We start from the raw sequence: 9,177 nt of genomic DNA, 5'->3' as shown, positions 1-9,177 counted from the left end.
GTCCACCATACCAATCACAGCACTCACTTTTCCCATTGCCTTATAAGGCACACTGTACGATTTAATTGCTTAGTTCCGGAAAGGTTTAAAGTTATGCTAAGAGCCTTAGTATAACACAGTTTGTCTGCTACAGTAAACCCAAATCTTCTCTATGGATATGAAGCTTGGGTGACCTACAGGGACCACCTGAAAAGCCTGGAGCGCCATCATGGGGAGGCTACCTCTGGAAGATCCTTGACATAAAGTGGGAGGATTGGCACACATATGCCAGTGTTTTTACTGATGCTGATACCACCAGTGTGGAAATGTTGATTAATCAACATCAATTGTGGTGAACAGGGCACTGTCTGATGTATGTGTACCAAAACAACTGCTATACTCCCAACTCAGCCAAGGACAAAGAACATGCAGGGGGCCAAGGGAAACACTTCAAGGACAAGGACACCCTCAAGGCAAACATTAAGAAGTGTGGCACTGACACTACAAATTGGGGAAAACTAGCCAAAACAGGGCTGCATGGCAAAAGTTTGTGAGGGACGTCACATCTTACTTTGAAGAAAACCGTCTTGCCCTGGAGGTAGAAAAACAATGGAAATAGAAGAAAAGCAAACAAGACCGAGAAGTCTGTGATCTGACTCTCCCTTTAACCACTACCTGTGGCATTTGTCAGAGTCTGCAGCTCTAGGATTAGCTTTCTTAGCCATGAACGGACTCATTTATAATTCTTTACTTGACCCATGGAAGTGATGATCCTTGACCGTGGGGGATAGCTGCTACCACCAAGTAATGATGTCCTATGTTTTCACCTTTTGTTTTGATTTGATGTGAGGCCTGTGTGCAAAACAGAAATAAGGGACTTACTAGTAAATGTACTTCTTCAACTTCAGCCACTGTTTAGTTCTAAGTTTCCCTCTTTCATACCTAATGAGGGTAACAAGAGGAATTGTTTATTAACTTTCGTGCAAATTTTTGCACATGCACAGCTGTCTGTAGATCTCCAACTTGGAAAAAACATTTCCAGATTGTCTTATACCATCTTTGATGTATCAAATTTGAAAGTTCATTTCATGCCAGAAACTATCAGTGATTTACTGGTAGAGAACTAGCAGGCCCAAGGGGATCTCAGGATGGTCTGCCACCTCTTGGCAGTCAGCCCTCATGTGCTTACCTTCCCAACTTCCCGAAATGCCTAATTGCTTTTCATCTGCCACATCTTGATGGTGATTATAATTAGGGAGGAGATCCTCAGTTCAGTCTGGTGGCACTCTTAGGTGCCCTGTTCTCATTATTGGGCTGCCCCTGTGGTTGGTAGTCCTCATTTCATTCACTCCTAGTCTCTCAAGGACTGTCTGCCCAGCCAGCCTCTCTGACTCCTTACTCCAGGACAGTTTATTTGGCCCACCAAGCATTCCAATAGGGTGCACTGCCCCTAATCAGTTCCAGCAGGGCATGCTGCCCCCCTCATCTCAATTCTGCAGGGCTCTTAGCTCAGTCAGCACTTCTCCCAGGCTACTAACTCACAATAGCCCAGAACTATAATATGCATAACATCCCATTGCCCCTTTTAGCTGCCCCTTGGCCAAAGGCTCCCCTTCGCCAAAAAAATAAAAAACAGTCAATTTCAGCTGGAACTGTTTTCTCAGGCCCTATCCAAGCTTTTACTCAAATCCAGCTGGTCTATCCCAGCTACAGCCCTCTTGGGCCTACTCACTGTTTGTAGCTCAGCCTCTGTTGAACTCCAGGGAATACCTTTGTCCTGCATTGTCTGCTTTGTCCTGGAGCAGGCTTATATAACCTCGGCCTGCCGCTTCTGGCCTCAGAATAATCTACCTGAAAGGCACAGGCCCCATTTCTTATTCTTACGTTTGCTCTCTAGTAACAGGGTATGAGTTTCCTCTTATAATAACCTGTTTTTGCCTGATACATATACATTTTATGCATGTGTTGAAATGAGTGCTCTACTGAAGAATGCTTTATTAAAATTGTTTGGAAGAATGCATTCAGGGGTCATGCATGAAATAAAAATGTATATGCTTATGTTCTCTTATCTGCATTCATATTTTTTATCACTAAAAGGAAAATATTTAGATGTGCTGCAGCTTAAGCTGACTCTCATTCAGAATTCTAAACTAAACAGTTATATTAATCTTATCTGAGAATAGTAAATTCACCTGTGTGAAAATACTTTGGGATAAATTAGAGAGCCCATCATCAGCCCTTTCATGTGATGTTGACGTGGGATGGTAACTAATAGACAGGAATCCAGGTTTTCATATTAATTCACATGAATATTTTTATTTCCAAAATCTAAATTAAAAAATTGCAGTCTGACATTTAAAACTGGTTGCTTTCATGTGTACAAGTACAATGCACACTAGTGACTACTTGTAAATGCTTATAAAAAGCTTCCATAAAATATATAAATAATTTATTTTAATGTGTTCAGAGAGCAAAAAATACTATGTGACTTTTTTGACTGGTCCCAAGTAAAGAATTGATCCATCTATAGATTACTAAGCAAACAAACAACAACCAAAAAGATTCTGATTAAAATAGAGAAGATTTTCCATTGATATTTTATGAACAGAAAGAGGCTAAATTTGTAGAAGAAACCGAACCTTTTAATTAGCTCTGTGTGACAGAGCAGCTTCAGTGCTCCATCACTTTAAGGGCTGGAGCAGACAGCTGGCAGGTGGCTGATGGGGGTGGCCATTTTAGAGCTCAGCTGTCTAGGCTGAGAGAGCAGCTGAGACCAGCCATCTGGGGAGCAACGTCACCAGCGGAGCTCCTGCTCCAGGGACATCTCGGAGGTAACGGTGAGGCTATGGGGAAGGAGGAGGCCTCATGGTCCTGGGTATGACTGAAAAATGCACACTGCCAGGAAGGAGAGGCCCAGTGGGACTGCCTGTGGTGGGGCAGTGCCACTTCAGTACTGAGACCAAGAACCTTCCTGGTGTAAAGCTGGTAGGGGCACCTAAAGCCTAGCCCTCACCTTTGGGTGGGTTACAGTTGAGTGGAGTGGGGGCCAGGTACGCTTAATAAAAGCACCTGAGTCCAATGGGGTGTTAGACCCTGGAGTTGGGCCAAGTATGCTCGAAGAGGAGCACCTGAGCCCAAGGGGTGTACGACCCCAGGCCCTGTAAAGAGGTCGAAGCAGAGGCCAGGCATGCTTAAGAGAAGCACCTGAGCCTGTAGGGGTGGAAGACCCCAGGCCCAAGTGTAGGGGTGGAGTAGTGGCTCGAGAGAGGGGCATAGTGGCCCGGTGAGGGGGAGGGGTGAAGTAGGCCCAGTCTCATTCAGATGAGGGCCATGGGAGAGGCCCAAAAGGATGCATCAGGGATGGCTGAGGCATGAAGGGTGAAGCCTGATGGCCCTATGGGGGTCACTTAAGGGAGCAGGCCAGTATGAATGTGTCCCTGGAGTGGGCGCAATGATAGAGGCCCTGTGAGAGATGGCAGAGATCAAGAGGCCCCAGTGAGAGGGGGGCAGTGTGCGTGAGGCCCGTGAGGGCATTGTGAGAGAGACCCAACTGTGTGCCCAGTTTTGCCTGGCCTTGAGCCCGAAATTTAACACACAGTGTGACATCTGTGAGGCATGGGACATGTGTAAGGGGAGGGCAGAGTGTGTATGTATCGTCCATTACAGTTGGGTGCTTGAAGGGAAGACTCCTGCCTTATTAGCATGCCGATTACTTTACAACAAGGTGTGGCAGACGAGCAAGGCCTAATGGCATAAATTGTGTTTGCCCATAGACAGGAGGTGGACCGATACTGAGATCGGACCTGGGAGCTTGCCCCGTCACACTCTGCAATGTTTACTGAAGAGTTTGGTCAAGCCCCAGAACTAACTATAAATTTCTGATTTAAGGGTGGATACTACAAATACCATTGCAGAATGTTTAAAATTGTTTTAAAATGTGCTGTTTATGAAATGCAAGAATAACCAGTGATAGATGTGCCACAGAGTAATCCATGGAATCTAACAGTACTGACACTTTTAGTTAACTTATCTAGGAGATATTAACACTATGCCCATGCACCAGCAGTCTTCAAAAAAAATCAGATTAATGAATCTTATAGGTTTGACATATGTTTCCAAATACAGCCTGGTTTCTGTATTGGAAAGCTTTAGGTATGATTTGTAATTACTCGTTCATTCTGTGGTCATGGAAAACTTCTGTTAATGTTTGGGGGTCAGTGTCTGATCTCTGTTTTGTTGGCATAAATCTGAAATTACTGGAGTCAAGTTAGTTACTTTGTGCTTATACCCAGGTAACTGAAATAAGATTATAAATGCCACTGCCAGATGCTGTGAATGAACTTGAATCTTCAACAACGCTGCAGAAATTCAGTCAGGGCCAAAGAACCAAAAACCTGACTTTGAAAAACCTGAATTTAGAATATTATGAAAAACATTAATTCACTTCTAGGAGAAATAGTGTCACATTTATCCCCAATGCTGCAAACCCTTACTTATGAAGGGTACTAGCTATACAATTTAGTTATTCCTACTGACTTTAGTAGGCTTAATTATGTGAGCCAGGGTTTTCAGAAAAGGCTTAAAAGATATTTATGACACTATTTTTAAAATGGGTATAATTATGTAGATAAAGGAACAAACTGCAGTAAATTAAAAGAGGGCATACTCAGAATGAAAATGGGTCAAATTGCTGTAGTTCAGCTTCCATTCACTGTAGGGTAAGAGTGAGTATACAAACAGTTACTGTGATGCAGCTGTGTGGTGAGTCCCTATCCACAGCTGATGCTGCCAGTTAATCACCAATAAAAACCTGAAAATCAGGTTTTTGGTTCTTTGGCTCTGGTTGAATTTCTGTAGCTTTGCTGATGATTCAAGTTCACTCATAGTATCTGACAAATTAGGCTGTTGGCTACAAAAGTTTATGGCTGTCTGAACCACTTAGTCTCTAAGGACACATTCAGACAAGTGCAGACATGCAGGGGTCCATGTTTGCCATGGTACAAATGGCAGCGGCACACATTTGTGCCACTGCTTTGTGTCCCAAGGCACACCCCTGCATGTGCACTCTGGTATGCGCCTGGGTGTAGTAGGGGAGGCTGGGGCCAGCACCTGTGCTGGCCCCAGCAATCTTACTTGCAGTCCTGGGGGCCTCCCAGGGTAGCAGTGGTTCCAATCTGGACACATGGAGCCTGGTCAGCTGCCAGAGATTGGTCCAGGCTCCACTTCTGGCAGCACACACTGCTGCTGTGTGCACTGTGCCACTTTATTTTGGTGTGGCTTTTTTTTGACACTGGGATCTCCGGGCAGAGCTGACCTTAGGGGTGTGTAGGGCCTGGGGCATATCAGCTTGTGTGTGTGTGCAGGGGAGGGGTGGTGAATGGCTGGAGTGCTGAGCTGGTGGTGTGTGGCAGCCACGCAGAATGGTGGCGCCCTCAGCATGGGGTGCGGTGCCCCCTAAAGCGCAGGGCCCAGGGCAGTTGTCCTAATTTTCCCCCCACCTCTCCCCCACAAGGAACGGCTTTGTCTCCTGGTGTCAAATTTTGGCACTGTGCTGCAGCAGCGCAGCAAACAGGTGCACATGCACCATGTGCCAGTTTGTGGTGCCCCAAACAGCTTTGAGTTGTCACAAACCACATGTGGGCGCTTGCCTGGACACACCCTAAGAGTGCATCTACCTGAGTGCAGACGTTTGTTTCTTCGGGGACAAGTAGCACTAGCACACTCCTACTTGTCCCCAGGGAATGCCCTTGCCACGTGTGCTCTACTGTGTGGCAGGTTACCCTGGGTGGGGTAGGGGAGGCTGGGGCCAGCAACTGTGCTGGCTCCAGCAGCCTTACCTGGGGTCTTGGGGGCCTCCCGGGGCTGCAGCCGCAGCAGGAAGCCTGGCCAGCAGCCGGAGTGTGGCTCTGGCCGTCCAGGTTCTAGTTTTGGGCGGTGTGCGCTGCAGCCACATGCGCCACTCCACTTTTTTTTGGCATGGGTTTTTTTGATTCTGGGATCTCACCTGTGTGTGTGGTGTCTGGCGTTACATACCGCATGTCTGTGCTCATCTGGACATGGCCTAAGGTCCTTCCCTGCCGTTACTTGTATCAAAAGGTACTAAAGGAGATAGCACAAAGCTTCACAATACATTTAAGTATTTTAAGCAAAAAATCTAGAAAATGAGATTCTGAATGAATGTCATGTCACACTGTGCCTGCATCTTATTTGTTACAATTAATGTATGGTTGTACAAAGCTTCTGAGCATTTTGTCTCTAAATTTCTGGAGGGTCTCTGGAATCTGATACATGTGCAAAAAGAATCATCAATGTCCATTTTATCAATTATTCAGGATATTCTGAAATGTAAAATAAAGGAGCAAAGGGTCTGAATTGTATTAATTCCCTCCTGAAGGATGCTTGCATTCAGACACCATCAACATCTGGAAATATCCAATATCTTGTTCTAATGCAGTAATACAATGGGGGCCAACCTTTCTGGGAGGTGTGCCACAAATTGGCCCTGCATCTTCCTAGTACCACTCTGATCCCCTTCCATTGCCTGATCTGCTGTTCTGCTTTCTGTCCTGTGTCCTCTACCCAATCTGCTGCTCTGCTTTCAGCTTCCTTCCCTGTGCTCCCAGCTCTATCTGCTGTTCTTCTTTCTTCCCTTTCTGCCATGGTGCTGCTTATACTTTCTTTAATCTGCTATTTGTCACACGCAGAGGCTGCCTGTGGCACTTGTACTAAAAGATTGTGCCATTGCAGTAGAACTGGGAATTAGTTGTCTGAATCTCATTGCTTCTCTTTTGTCTCTTTCCCCAACCCTTTTATTCTCTAGGAGATTGTAATAATAATAACACTGGCCCTTATTTTGAACATTGCTTCCTTTTATTTTGGCTCTGTTTATATTAGCTGACTTTTAGCAGCAAGATAGTGCTTGTTTTGTTCCAGTTGGCTCAGAAACCCAACTGAGAATGTTAAATAGCTACAGGAAAAGTAGTAGTAATCTGTAACTAATAAATATACTTCTTAGTCATATAAGAGCCTTAAATAAACATTTGTAGGAGGACACAGATATTTCAAACTTAATTTTTCATTGTGTAATAGTGAGGAAACTCTCTTTCAAATCTCCCCCCACCGCACTTTTAAAGTATTTTGTTTCATTATCTAGAACAGTGATTCTCGATCAGAGTGCCACACACCTTGGGGTACCTTGAGCTCCTTTCAAGGGTGTCAGAGTGCTACTCACTGTTTGCGCCATTAGATGTGGCAGTATGATTCACAAGATAAACCCAGAGACTTCAAATAGGAATCAAATGCATTCTGATGTGTTGTGATCTTTCTGAGGTTTTTGCAACAGAAGAATTGCTCTATTATATTTTTGTAGACAAAAGAAAAAAAACAGCAAGTGAAAACTAAGAGCTATCTTGAGTCTAAAAAGGTTGAGAATCACTGATCTAGAAATGTTCTAGAAATGAAAATAGTCCTTTCTTTGAATGCTAAGAAAAATCACTTTGTATTCTTTACTTTTCTTTACTCCCATCTCAAATGATTTTGGCACAGTGATTTATAAGAGCTCTGCTGATGCCTCAAAATTGCAGAAATAACTAAAGCTTTAGGTTGCTCCAAGCTCTATTTATTCAGCAACGGAAAACAATAAGGGATTGTTATTGTCCTCCTAACCTGAGTGTCTTGCATTCTGGGCGCCGCACTTCAGGAGGGATGTAGACAGCATTGAGTGGGTCCAGAGGAGGGCCACTCGCATGATCAGGGGGCAGCAGGGCAGGCCCTACAATGAGAGGCTAAGGGACCTGAACCTGTTCAGCCTCCACAAGAGAAGGCTGAGGGATCTAGTGGCCTGTTACAAACTAGTCAGAGGGGACCAGCAGGCATTGGGGGAGTCCCTGTTCCCCCGAGCACCACCAGGAGTGACTAGAAATAATGGTCACAAGCTGGCAGAGGGTAGATTCAGACTAGACATCAGGAGGAGCTACTTCACCGTCAGGGCGGCTAAGATCTGGAACCAACTTCCAAGCGAAGTGGTGCTGGCTCCTACCCTGGGGCTCTTTAAGAGGAGGTTAGACGAACACCTTGCTGGGGTCATTTGACCCCAGTACTTTTTCCTGCCATGGCAGGGGGTTGGACTTGATGATTTGCTCAGGTCCCTTCCGACCCTACCAACTATGAAACTATGAAATAATTATGGTAAATAATCTGCAGTAGTAATCTGGTTTGCTACCACATCGCAGCTTTTGATGATTTCCTTAAGTGTGCAGATCTCAACAAAAATTCCTGAAAGACCTCACATAACAGTATGCCAGACCACTGGAGTTCTGCACCTTACAGTTCCTCAGTGACTCCCCATTTTCAGAGTAACCAATAATTTCCTAAATTGACACTGCATGAGATACTTTACTGAACTCCAGATAGAGGAAGTCACTGCATTTCCTTTGCCCAGAGAATCTGTTCTTCTATCAATGAAAGGTCATTGTTGTATGTGCAGCATCGTGCTAACATGACTACCTGTTTCTGGTTTGGAAACTAGTATTTGTTGAGCAGGTGCAGCATGTCTCAGCTCTAACAAGCCTGTTGTTACTTAGATAACTTTTTCCTTTCTTAAAACTCCTCATTATTAGACCTCAGATTTGTGTACCCCATTCTTCCAGAATTCTGGGATGGAGATTATCTGGTCCTCCTAACCTGAGTGTCTTGCATTCTTTAAGTTTTCTTTCCATCCCAATAGTGATAATTTCTATTTCCATACTCTCATTCCAATTATCCAGTCTGTCCTTGCTCCCATTGGCAAGGAAACCATCCTTAAGACTGGCCTGAATTATTCATTCAGTTTGGAGGTTGTATCATGACTATCTTTAATCTTCACGCCGGCCTTGTTACATGCTGCTAAGGTTTTCTCTCCCTCCCTCTCTCACATCCCCTCCCCCAGTACTTGAAGAGCCCTTTGTCATGTATTTTAACAATCCCTTATGAAGTCTAACCTCTCCTTGATCTCAAGCTCCCCGTGTCAACATGCAACCCAGCTGCCTGTGCTTCCTTTGAGCATGCCAGCAGTGGTGAGCAACTCTCAAATCTGGGCTTCCTATGTACTGGGGCCTTTCAAATACACTTGTGCAGCCCAGCTGCAGTACCCCCAGGGAACTCAAGATTGGGAAGTTCCTCCCTAGTCTCAGACTCTCCTGCCCACCCTGGAACGTTCCA

General features: G+C 45.0%; 1 protein-coding gene across 1 annotated transcript in view; it reads left to right on the top strand.

Moving 5' to 3' along the window:
* The window catches only part of TSPAN15 (tetraspanin 15), a 58,578-nt gene that overhangs the window by 40,372 nt on the left and 9,029 nt on the right, over positions 1-9,177 (top strand). The gene's annotated exons all lie outside the window — the stretch shown is intronic.

Source organism: Alligator sinensis, unplaced genomic scaffold (assembly GCF_000455745.1).
Source record: "Alligator sinensis unplaced genomic scaffold, ASM45574v1 scaffold546_1, whole genome shotgun sequence".
Lineage (NCBI taxonomy): Eukaryota > Metazoa > Chordata > Crocodylia > Alligatoridae > Alligator > Alligator sinensis.
The sequence above is the reverse complement of the archived record's forward strand: the minus strand, read 5'-3'. Positions and strand labels throughout refer to the sequence as shown.